At 37.4% G+C, this 12,697-nt stretch overlaps 1 protein-coding gene across 14 annotated transcripts in view; it reads left to right on the top strand.

Moving 5' to 3' along the window:
- IKZF2 (IKAROS family zinc finger 2) overlaps positions 1-12,697 on the top strand; it is a 292,694-nt gene that overhangs the window by 203,176 nt on the left and 76,821 nt on the right. For 13 of the 14 annotated variants that reach the window (XM_070771706.1, XM_070771662.1, XM_070771690.1 and 10 more), the window contains one exon: positions 1-12,697. This exon is cut by the window's left edge and continues 25,121 nt beyond it. The exons of the other annotated variant lie outside the window; for it this stretch is intronic. The gene's annotated coding sequence lies outside the window, so the exon portion shown is untranslated. 14 annotated transcript variants of the gene reach the window in all.

Here is a 12,697-nt window from a genome sequence, read left to right as displayed (position 1 = left end):
AGAATCTAAGATCTTACCCATTGCAAGAGAGTTTATTATCAATAACGAGAGAAAGAACAGGTTGCAAAGAATGGGACACGACTGAACGCCCACACAAAGAACAAACAGAAAGACACCTCAAGAAAGAGGTGTGCCATGCCTAGGGAGGCAGATGGCCCTGGAGGGCTGGGATACAGAGTTTTTAAAGCCAGGTTATTTTCATAATCCATGGGGTTCCTGATTGACAGCTGCAGGTTACATAACAAAATGCTCTACCACACATGTGTTTCCCATAATTCAGTTGGTTATAATTAGATGTATGTATGAATGGGATATTTATGAGCAGTTAATGAGTCCAATAGCCACCAAAGGTTACTTTAGTACAGGATAGTGCCAGGTGTGCTAGAGTAGGGAAGGTCCTACCAGTCAGTGGGTAGAGGATTTTTATGGTCCCTGACTATATTGGGAGTATATTAGCTACAAATTTGGAGTATGTTAGGGGGCATATTAGCTGCAGGCCTGATACATTTCTTGGTGGGATTAGGTGGTTATTGGATGGTTAGCTGAAGGGGCTGCCTCTCATTGCTTTTGGTTAACTTCCTGCCTATCGAGAGGTGAGACGTTATTCCCCCAATAGCAATACTCTTTATTAAGTGTTTTAGTATATCAGGAACTCCAGTGAGAACATCTGTAACATATACCATCCCATTTCTTCTTCTTAATAGCCTGGAAGAGTGGGTATTTTTATCCTCATTTTATAGAAAATAAAATTGGAGTTTAGAGAGTTTAAACAACTTTTCCAGGGTCTTCCAGATTTTAAGTAGCATAGGTAAGGTTCAAATCCGGATTTACTTGATTCAAAATCATTGCTCTTCATCCTTACCCTACGGTGTAAGTGCTAATTTACAATGAGTCTCACATTAAATATTTGGTGTGTGATGGTAACATCAAATTGAGATGGTAAATACAAGATGAAGAGGAAGTTTAGAGGGAAAATGTTGAGTTCAATTTTAAATATATTCTGGTTTTTAAAGCCTGGAGAACATCCCTGGTAAAGATGTCTAATAGATAGTTACATATATAAGTCTAGAATTTAGGGGTGATGTCTGGGAAGAGATAAGATTTGCATGGTATTAGCATTTAAATTGTTAAAGTCATGAGGGGTGGATGAGATTTCCCAGGGAGACTGTAACATGAGAAGAGAATCAAGTGGAGAGTTAAGAAACACTAAAATTAAAAAGGAGGTCAGGGGAAAGTATCAGTGAAGGAAACAGAGAAGGAATGTTAACACAAGTTAGAGGGGAGCAGCAGAGGGTGATCTCACATTGAACAGCAGAGTTGCATGAGAAGCAAGTGAGGGAAAATAACCCAAGGCCAAGGGTGCTCAAAGGTGACTCAAAAAAGTCCACTAAATCAAGAGGATTGCAAATGAGAACTACAACAGCAGGAGATTTAATTTTAAATTAAAATGCTCAGTTTTATCTAAGGTCTAGAAATATACAGCTTGTGGGAAAGAAAAGTATCAACTTTCTGAAGGTCAAGTGTCAATGCATTTGAAAAGCCAGAATTCAGCCTTCGCATTCTAGGGATTTTCTCAAAAAAGAAAAAAAAAAGAAATGAGGAGATCCATTACAGGATTATTTATGATAGTAACTGTATCACAGTAGTTACGAGCACTCGCTCTAGAGCCAGACGCGTGTGCGTGCTCAGTCACGTAGTCGTGTCCTGCCCTTTGCGACTCCATGGATTGTAGCCTGTCAGGCTCCTCTGTCTCAACTTGAATGTAAATCTGCCACTTATCAGCTCTGTGACCTTGGGTAAGTTACTTAACTTTTCTGAGTTTCAACTTCTTTATCTGTAATATAGTAAAAAGGATTACCATAATCAGAAAAGACTGTTATTGCTTAATTGAGTTTGACAAGAATTAAGTGAATAATACTATATTTATATTGAGTGTTTGTTAAATATAGACAAAAATACTTAAAATATCTAATGGCTTGAGATTGATTTAAGAAATCTGTGCTTTATGATAACATGCAAAAATGATAACTACTATCAGGGCACTTTTGCTACTTCCCAGGTGGGCAGTGGTAAAGAATCCACCTGCTAATGCAGGATATACAAGAGATGCATGTTCGATCTCTGGGTCAGGAAGATCCCCTGGCATAGGAAATGGCAACCCACTCCAGTTTTCTTGCCTGGTAAATTCCATGGACAGAGGAGCCTGGTAGGCTGCAGTCCATGAGGTTGCAAAGAGTTAGATACAACTGAGCATGCGTGCGTACACACACACACACACACACACACACACAAAACCATGAAAAATTGGTAACTATTGAACGTTATGGAAAAGCATTGATAATTTATAATTAGAAAAAAATTATAAACCAAATGAACACAATGCCTCCATTGTGAATAAATAATGTGTACATATGTATATATGACAGTTTTTAAAAAGCTATACATCAAAGTGTTCATAGCTCAATGGTTTGATTATGCATTTTATTTCACTTTTAAATTTACACACATTTCTAACTTGAGTGTGTGCATATACATAGATATATACACACATATATACTCATGTATATATACATACACATATTATTTTTAGAAGAGAAACTTAAAAGCATCCTGGAAGTTAGGATATAGAATAATTGTATAATTCTTTTAGGCAAAATTTGTTTGTGAAAGGAAATAGAGATAGGGCCTACTAGTTAGAGCATATTTATAACCAATGGAAAAACAGCTTATGCAAAATGTCTCATAGACTCTTGTAACCTGGGAGGCTTCCTATAAATGAGGGATGCTATTATTTTTATATTATCATTATTGATTACCATTAAAATTTCTTCTGGCCTCAGACTTTCAGTACCACTACAACTTTACTAAATAGCCAAAGGCAAGAGGTTATAAGATTTTAAATTGGGAGCATTCTAGAAAGGGTATTTTCTTTATAAGGTGCTGTGGACACTGTTCCTGGTCATCAGGGCAGTGTCCAGCTATTTACCTATAGGACAGCCTCAGGTCCAGAGAAGATAAGACCCTAGATGTCAGACAATTTGGAAAGTAGCCAAGATAAGAACATATTGTTTTAAGATCTTTCTTCCCACTTGTCATTTATACAAACTTATTTTATTATATAACCATTGGACAACAAGTGTTCTACTTTATTCCTCCGAGAGTATAGATTATGCTGCTGCTAAGTCGCTTCAGTCATGTCTGACTCTATGCGACCCCATAGATGGCAGCCCACCAGGCTCCCCCATCCCTGGGATCCTCCAGGCAAGAATACTGGAGTGGGTTGCCATTTCCTTTTCCTAGTATAGATTATAAACCCCAACAAATGTATGAGTTATATCCACTTTATGATGCTTCCTCCTGTGTTAATCATCTGACATATTCAAACCCTACTTGAGCAGTTCATGGCATGAGCAGTAAATTTATCACACTAAATTCATTTCAGTTAGCCACTAAGATAATTCTGAAGACCTATTTTAAAAAAATAACTAATTTCCTTTTGAACTTCTGATTTCTTATTTCTTTCAGAAACTGAGATACTAAGAGCAGTAGCAAGTAAAACCCCAGGAAAACCTGCAGCCATGTCTCTTTTTTAAATACACCGAGAATGAAACTTGATGACTTCAGAAGTTTTTGATTTTAATAATTATATTTTAAAAATCTGTTCAAGCAGTTAAATCATCAGAAAGTAGAAGCTCTTATAATTGTAATCTGTTGGGGGTTTGAAGTGGGATAAAAACATAACTTTAAATGTAATCCAGAGTATTTTGTGCATATGCTTCAGAATAAAGGTAAGCATACCATTTAAAAGGAGTTAATAACATTGACATATATACACAACCATGTGTAAAATAGATAGCTAGAGGGAAGCTGCTGTATAATACAGGGAGCCCGCCTGGCGCTCTGTGATGACCTGGAGGGGTAGGAAGACGCAAGAGAAAGGGGAAACATATATACTTATGGCTGATTTGCACTGTTATACAGCAGAAACCAACACAACATTGTAAAACAATATCCTCCAATAAAAATTGATAAAACTGCTGAAAAAAAATTTTTAAAAGAGGAGTTAATTTAAAGTTTAGTTGATCTACCTGTGGCGGATTCATGTTGATACATGGCAAAACCAATACAATACTGTAAAGTTAAAAAATAAAATAATTAAAAAAAAAAAAGAGGAGTTAATGTCATTTCCTTCAAGTTTTGAGTCAGTGGCTTAACCAGTTAGCCATTGTCTTAATATTTTAAACGAGGATAATAAGCCTGTTCAGGTCACTTAAACTTTCTAGATATTTAAGTCTGCACATTTGAAAGAAACACAGCCATGTTATCTAAACAGACAAGTCTAACAATTTCAAAGTTCAGGTAGACGTACAACACAAAAGAAGGACTTATCACTACATTAGTGGTTTGCCACAACTCCATAACTAAGCCCCTGACTTCCCTGTCCCCTTTATTCAGCCCGGCCACCCCATCCTAGTCTACAGACAAACAAGCTCTCCAATCTAATTCTTATCAAGATGGAAACAAGGCCAGACCTGCTCTTCTAGATAAAATGCTTTGGCTTCTAACTGCCTGGCTGCTTATCTTTCATCTTGCAGTGTTAACCATAACCCCTTTCCTGACCTGCTCTACTTCTTGTTTTCAGATGAGCAGTAAGGACTGGGGGAAAAAACATGCTTAAATGGACAAGTTCACTCTCTCTTCTCCCTCTCCATTCGTTTTAAAGTCTGTTCAAATCTCTTGATGTTCAAATTGGCTTTCTAAAATGATCAGAAATCACATGCCATGTACCACTTGTAAATTTGATTTCTGTCTCTTTTCAAACTGTTTCTTTACCTACTCTGCATCATCGTGTGTCTTTTATTAAAAATTAAAATTTCCTGATGATTTTTGGGGAGTAGGAAATTGAGTTTTCTGAGGAATAGCCAAGTTCTTCTCACCCCACCCCCTCCCCATTTGCCTGCCCAAGTCCTAAACAGCTGAATCATCATCTTGGCTAAGCTGTTTGGTTTGGCTTACCTGAATTCTTGTGTTTTCATCCAAACAAAGCATTGCACTTTCCCGAGCAGGTGAAAGTTAATGCAGTATAGACCTTGGGTAGTCAGGCAATGCTCGGGCTAGCTTGTTATGTGAGGTTAACAGGGCCACCACCTTTCTCTGACCCTCGTTCCTCACCCATGAAGTGGGAAGATAAAAAAATAAGCTGGTTGTCTTGTACTCATGAGAGTTCTAGGAAACTCAGTTCTCCTAGACTTTGAAATGAAGTAGAACTGTGAGCTTGCACAGGCCCCCAGTGTTCTGATTATGACACCTTTACCCCACACAAGTGCCTTACCTGAACCTGCAGGTGTTTGAAAACATGCAGGTTTCAAAAAACACTTGCCCTCCTTGGGGGAAAATATCTTTCTACTACTACAGTGTACTCAGTTTATTATTTTTTCTTAATGGTGACTGTTTAGCAACATTTATAAATATATATGTGTTACATAGTTGAAAATTATCTCACAGGTGCCCTGCTCTAATACAGGTCTTCCATTTTATTTTGTTAACTTATTTTGTTAACTTGAACTTGGAATTGTATAGCTTCATTTATTTTCTTCCTGCAAATTCACATCAAATTGACCCTTTGAAGCCAGTTGTTTAACTGTGTCAGTGTTGTTAATTTTTGGAAAATAGTATTATAGAGTTCAATTTTTAAGTACATATATATGTGCTTACTATAAGGTATTTTTTTTAAGTGCTAATGGGAAAAAGATAAATACCTGCCTTAAATGGTATTGTATTGTCCCTTACAATATCATGGTATTTTCACAATCTGAATAATTCCATGTTTAGGATATCACCATTCTTGAAAACCAGGAGAAGGTATGTTTCCTAGTTCACATGCCTATGTATCTATAGATGTTTCTAATTTTTTTTTTTATTCTCAGAATAATTGGTCTTCAAATATTACTTTTCCCTGAAGAAATATACTTATTAGAAAATGTTTTATTTCTTATTTCTTATATCTTCTGCAAAATATCACAAGGAAGTAAACTTTTATAGTTTGTTTCTATTTTGACAAACGTACTTGCCCATGACTTTCAATTAAGGTCAGGAAGTCTAAAGAGTAATTGGGCATTTACCTCAATTGAATGTAACTAAATTTGTTGAACTTTTAATTGAAGAAAGCAGGTATTTAGTAACCTGTCACTTCTGAAAATTCTCCTTTAGTTGCTATAGTCACAGACATCTGTCCTCTTCACTGTAGATGACCAGTCTAATTGGTCTACTTTGTTTCTTAGAGACATGAGAGAACTTGCTCTAGATTTTTTTTATTTTCATTGTTCTTTTAACATATAGTAGTCCATGGGGTCACTAAGAGTCAGACACTTACTGAGCAACTTCACTTTCACTTTTCACTTTCCTGCATTGGAGAAGGAAATGGCAACCCACTCCAGTATTATTGCCTGGAGAATCCCAGGGACTGGGGAGCCTTGGTGGGCTGCCATCTATGGGGTCGCACAGAGTCGGACACAACTAAAGTGACTTAGCAGCAGTAGCAGCAGCAGGCTCTTGTGTGAATAGATGGAAAGGGACAAGTTTAAATAAAATCTTTCAATGTCAAATGATTGGATGCCTTTCAGTTCATAGAAAACTCTAAAGGTATAGTCTAAAGAGTAAAAAGACAGAGAACCGAATTCTGTGATGGTGTCTGGATTTCACAGCCTTGCTACAACGTCTTTAAGTAAATGTTACTGAAAATTCCGCTCTACTTGGAAAACACTTTTTTAAAAACTAGCTAGTTTCGTGTGTAAATGAAAGTAAAAAAAAACCAGCTAGACTGGAACAAGTCAAGAGAGTTAGAGGAAAACACAGCTAGAAAGGAAAACTTCTGGGTGGGGGTTTGCCTTGAGAACAAATTTGCTTTTGAAAGATAAATCTGAGAAAATGGCTTGGGGCAGGGAGAGCCTGAAAATGGGATGGTCTGTTAGGTTTTCAATCATTTGGGCATGAGAAAAGTGAAAATGTGAATTAACAATGAGAAGACAGAAGAAGCCATATATGAAAATTATTTTGAATGAAAAAAAAAATGGCCAGGGTATGGTGATTTATTGGATTAGGGGAAGTAGGACAGAGCTAAGTCACAGATGAAGTTTCAGGTCTGAGGGACAGACAGGAGAATGTTGGCAGTGTTGACATAGTGGAGTGTGTGTGTGTGTGTGTGTGTTCAGTCATGTCCAACTCTTTGCGACCCCATGGAATAGGAGGGAGAACGAATCGGGAAGGTCAGTTGAGAATTTCAGAAAAGTTGAAGACTTGAGATTTCCAAGTACAGTTATAGTCATCTGTACAGTGGCAGAAGTATAGGCTTGGAAAAAGAGAAACTGGGGTTAGTGGTTCTGCTTTTTTTTTTTAATTTCTTTAGCAAAAAAAAAAAAGAAAGTGTCTATGGGAATTGGGAGAGAGTTTCCAGAATTAATTAAGGCCAGTCATGTTTAGAGAGAAAGCTCAAGTTCAAGTCAACAATAGTTCCAACAGGAACAGCCACACTTGGGGAACTTGAAAAAGAAGGTGAAGAAATTAAAATTTTATTATAAAGCTATAGCAATGAAGACATTGTGATGTAATTGCTATAACAAATAAAGCAATTATTTGTTATTGTTGAAATTAAATAGAAAATCCATACACATGTGGACAACTGGTTTCTGACATATTTTCAAGAGCAATTAAATGTGAAAGGATAGCCTTTCTGACTATGATGCTAGAACAATTGGATATCCACATGCCATTAAATGAGCATTGATTCATACCTTACATCATATATAAAAACTAAAAAATGAATCACAGATCTAAATGTAGAACTTAAAATTTCTAAAGCACAACATGAAACTTCTGTGATCTTAGGTTAGGCAAAGATTTCTTAGATATGATACCAAAAGCATGATCCATCAGAACAGAAAATGATAAATTGGATTTCATCAAAGTTTAACACTTTTTTGAAAGACTCTGATAAGAAGACTGGGAGAGAAAGATATTTGAAAGTCATATATCTGATAAAGGACTTGTAGCCCGAATAAATAAAGAATTCTCAAACTCAACATAAGAAAACAAACAAAAAAAAAGGCAAAAAGTTGGAAAAGACATTTCACCAAAGAAGATATACAGATGATAAACATATGAAAGGATGTTCAACGTCATTAGAGAAATACAAATTAAAACCACAATGAGATATAACTATACGTCTATTAGAACAGCTAAAATAAAAATATTGGTCATACTAAATACTAGGTAGGATTTGAAGGAAATTAAACTCTCATACTGCTGGTGGGAATGTAAACTGTAGAGCACTTTGGAGATTTGTGTACCAGCTTCTTAAAAGGTAAATGTACTGCCCATGATTTATGCATTTCCAAGATTTTTACTCAAAAGAACTGAAAGCATATAGTTCATAGGAAAACCTGAACATACCTTTTCACAGAAGTTTTCTATGTAATAACCAAAAAACTGGAAGTAATCCACATGTTTATGAAAGAGTAGTTAGAATTGGCATGAGTGGACCAATCCTAGTATACTATGTATACAATGAATTCAAAGTCAACGATATAATAGAATGAATTATTGATATATGCAATAGTAATTCAAAATCATTATACTGAGTGAAAAAAGTCAGGTCAAAAAAAAAGTGAATACTGAATAATAGCATTTATTAAACTTCTAGAAAGTGAAAACTAATCTATAGTGACAGAAACTAGATAATTGGTTGCTTAGGGAAGAAGTGGGGGACAGAGGAGAGGAGAGAGGATTACAGGGGGCCATGAAGAAACTTTGTGGGGCTGATGGATACATTCGTTATCTTGATTGTGGTGATGGTTTCATTGGTGTATAAATATATTGAAACATCAAATTGTATATTTTCAATAAGTTCTGTTTACTGTATATCCATTATATCTCAATAAAGCTGCTAAAGATTAGTAAAAAAAAAAAAAAAGATTAAGCAGTACTACATAGAAACTCTAAAATAGAAAAATTTTTTTAAAACACAAAGGGAAAATAGAAGGGAAAAAAGCTACTGAAATTTGTAGGAAGAGACAAAAGGAAACCAAGAATGAAGCCAGTGTTTCAAGGAGGATTGAGCAGTTAAAATTAACATGACACAGAGATAAGAGTAAAGACTGTCCAATGTATTTGGCAAAGAAAAAATCTACTACGTATTCAGGAAAGGGTGGTGGGTTGGGAGCCAGAATGTCAGAGGCTGAAGGGAGGCTTACTTGAGGCAAGGATGATGGCAGCATCCTGAGACCACTTGTTTAAAAAGCTCAACAATGAAAATGAGAGAAAGAAGATGGTAGCTAGAGGGGACAGCAGAGCAAACTTTTGGTGAAATGTGAAGGCAGAAGAAAATAAAAGTGGAATGAAGCAGAAACTAAAGATTCTAGAGATGAAGGCAAAACATGTGGTAACAGGTTTCTTGAGGAATTTGGAAGGGATGGGATCTAAGCCACAGGTGCCAGAGTGAGTCTTGGGAAGGAGAAATTTATAATTGTTAACTCCTGACAGTCCTCCCTAAACAATGGGTTACAGAACACCTTAAGTGGATTTTTTTTAAACTTTGGGGGAAAAAAAAAAAACTATTATTTTGCCAGCAGATTTCTTAGAAAACTTGGATGACTGGACATTTCTGACATTTCTTAAAACCAATCATGATAAAAGAAGATATCATATGAATCATCACCTCTGACCCCCCCAAACTGTGACCTTTCCAGGCTGTAATCTACTGACCACAGCCCATAGGTCGTTGTCCCAAGTGACATAATAGTAACTTCTGCTTCATTAGCCTCAGTATCTTGCTGCTTCAGGAAGATTACTCTGAGTCAGATGTTTTAGAGGAACAGAGAGCAGGAGGAGAGTCAGGGATAAGCTGTGGGTTTATGTGTATGCGGTAATTGGGAAATTTCCATGGAGAAAAAAGAAAACAACCATTAACTGAAAAGCTGAAATGTGTTGCTAAGGCTTACAGAATAGTGGGAAGCATGTGAGTTTTAGAACTGGGCAGACTTGGTCTCAAACCCAGGCTCCTCCTCCTATGTGTGCTATGCGACCATGGGTTCATGTCTGTTTTCATTCAGCCATGAAACAAGCATGCATGCTTAGTTAGTCAGTCATGTCCGACTCTTTGTGACCCCACAGACTGCAGCCCACCAGGCTCCTTTGTCCATGGGGATTCTCCAGGCAAGTATGCTGAAGTGAGTTGCCATGCCCTCCTCCAGGGGATCTTCCCAACCCAGGGATCAAACTTAGGTCTCCTGCATTGTAGGTGGGTGGAGTCTTCCCTGGTGGCTCAGACAGTAAAGTGTCTGCCTAGAGTGCGTGAGACCTGGGTTCGATCCCTGGGTCAGGAAGATCCTCTGGAGAAGGAAATGGCAACCCACTCCAGTACTCTTGCCTGGAAAATCCCATGGACAGAGGAGCGTAGTAGGCTACAATCCATGGAGTCACAAAGAGTCGGACACCACTGAGCAAATTCACTTCACTTCACTTCACTTCACTTCTTTACCATCTGATCCACCACGGAAGACCCAGCTATGTAATGGTATATGGTATACCTCACAAGATTGATCAATGAATTAAAATCCTGATTAAATATGTAGTAGAAAATAGACAAGCAATATAGGGTAGTTATACTTCCTATATTAGTATATAGGAAGTGTTTTTAACCCATAAGAAAATACCCTAAGCTGTCATAATTCCATCATTTGTTTACCACAGATAGTCAATGAATGCCTGTTGATATTTAAGTGGTTAATTTAGCAGTCTTCTCTACAACAGTGGCAAACTGTCTAAAGGTCAGATAACACATCAGCAGGCGGGGATGACGTGAAAATGCAGACAATTGGCCTTTCTCCACATTGCCATGTTGCTTTCTCACTGGCTTCATAGTGGGTCTTAATATAACCATCCTCCCCTCTCATCACAAGTGAAGGCCTGCAGTGAGGAGACAGTAACTGTAAGGGGTCCTGTGATCCTAGAAGATGAATCCCCAAGGAGGAGTGGAATCCCCGACATTCTTGTATTTTGTAAGGCTGTGAAATATGGCCCATGCCCCAGCACATGTTCACACTTTGACGTTTCTGAGTATAGATCCTTATCCAGATGTGAGGCATAGCAACTCAACTCTTCACTGGGATCAAAGGAACATCTCTTTAAAGTAGATTAATCCTTTAAATGCATACCACATAGTACCTTGAACCTCCTTTAATTATAGTATTAGGCCCACTGCTGAATTATGGCTTTTGATACAATTAAACTGAACCTTTTTAGAACAACCTATAGTATATTGCACGCATTCTATCTGGCAATTTAAAGGATCTAGAATCTGTAAACTAAATCTATTCTCCCTTTATCAAGGAAAAAAATTTATGAAATATCTTTGCAATGAATGCAAAACCTCAGCAATAAGATGTCTGAATCATTACTGGAAATGCAAACATGTAGTACTAATACATCATAATCACCTTTGTCTCCAGGTTTACACTACAGTTAAGAACTAGTTCAAGTGCAAAAAATGGAGTGTGGTCTTAGAGACCAGAATGCATTTGCTAAAGATAGCACACCCCTTGCCCATTTGATCCTTCTGGTGGCAGTTGACTGCATTCTGAGTTCCATGACTTAAGAGTTATAAAGGGTCTGGCATGACCTTTTCCCTACTTAATATCATGACTGGAATGAGTTGATAACCCAATCCTGGACTTTGATTTGGCTCTGAGCACAACTAAAGTAAGTAATATTACTTTGAAAGGATCTACTACATTTTTTTTTTTTTTTTCATTTCTTGGGTCCTGGAGACCATATGATTGAACAGAGTATCACTGAAGCAAATTACTTACTTTGAGTTAAAAGAGAGACCATCCTGTATGAGTCAAAACCTACAAAACTTTACCCAATTAGACTGAGCTAATTGGGTAAAATTAATATTGCAAAGTGACTACTGTAAAGTGAATATTACATATGTTTAATGCACATTATTGTGCTACATGGTAATTAGGCATAAATGGTAAGCAATGAACATACATGGACATACAGTTTTCTTCTTGCTTCTTTAATTTTCCATTTTCTATAAAAAGTATCAGTGTTGATAGCTGCTCTGACACCTTGACTTAGGAATCTCAGTAGAATGTGCTGTTTTAAAAATGCACTACTTTAAGTCAATCATTCATTAATGATTTGTACTGTTCAACCAACCCGTACTGACTGCATCCCTAGTTGTGATGAAGTTTTTAAAAGGATGCTGAACAGCATCATCTCTGGATCTATGCTCTGTTCTTTGCAGTTTCTCTGCAGCTGGGGTGTCTGAACTGTGTGGATCCCACCATCGAGACTCCTCACTGTCTGACCTCCAGACAGGCATAGGAGACAGCACCCAGAATGAGAGGGACATGTGTATTGCAGGTCCCTGCCCCACGTCAAAGGTTCCAGCTCTGCCCACCTACCTCCTCACCAGCACGCTTTCTGTCTTCAGTTCTAATAACGAGCACCCTTCCCCACTGTGCCTTCAGGACAAGGGTCATGAAGAACCCTTCTCTTCACAAATGCCTCACAGAGATACTGGCCCTGGAGTTTCCTCCTACCCAGCTCACAAAAGCTCACGTTATACTCTTCTCAAACTTCCTTCATTTGAATGTGCCATCCGTTTCCTGCTTAAGCTCTACTGATTCAAAAG

The sequence above is a fragment of the Bos indicus genome, chromosome 2 (genome assembly GCF_029378745.1).
Source record: "Bos indicus isolate NIAB-ARS_2022 breed Sahiwal x Tharparkar chromosome 2, NIAB-ARS_B.indTharparkar_mat_pri_1.0, whole genome shotgun sequence".
Taxonomy (NCBI): Eukaryota; Metazoa; Chordata; class Mammalia; order Artiodactyla; family Bovidae; genus Bos; species Bos indicus.
This window is presented reverse-complemented; position numbering and strand designations above follow the sequence as displayed.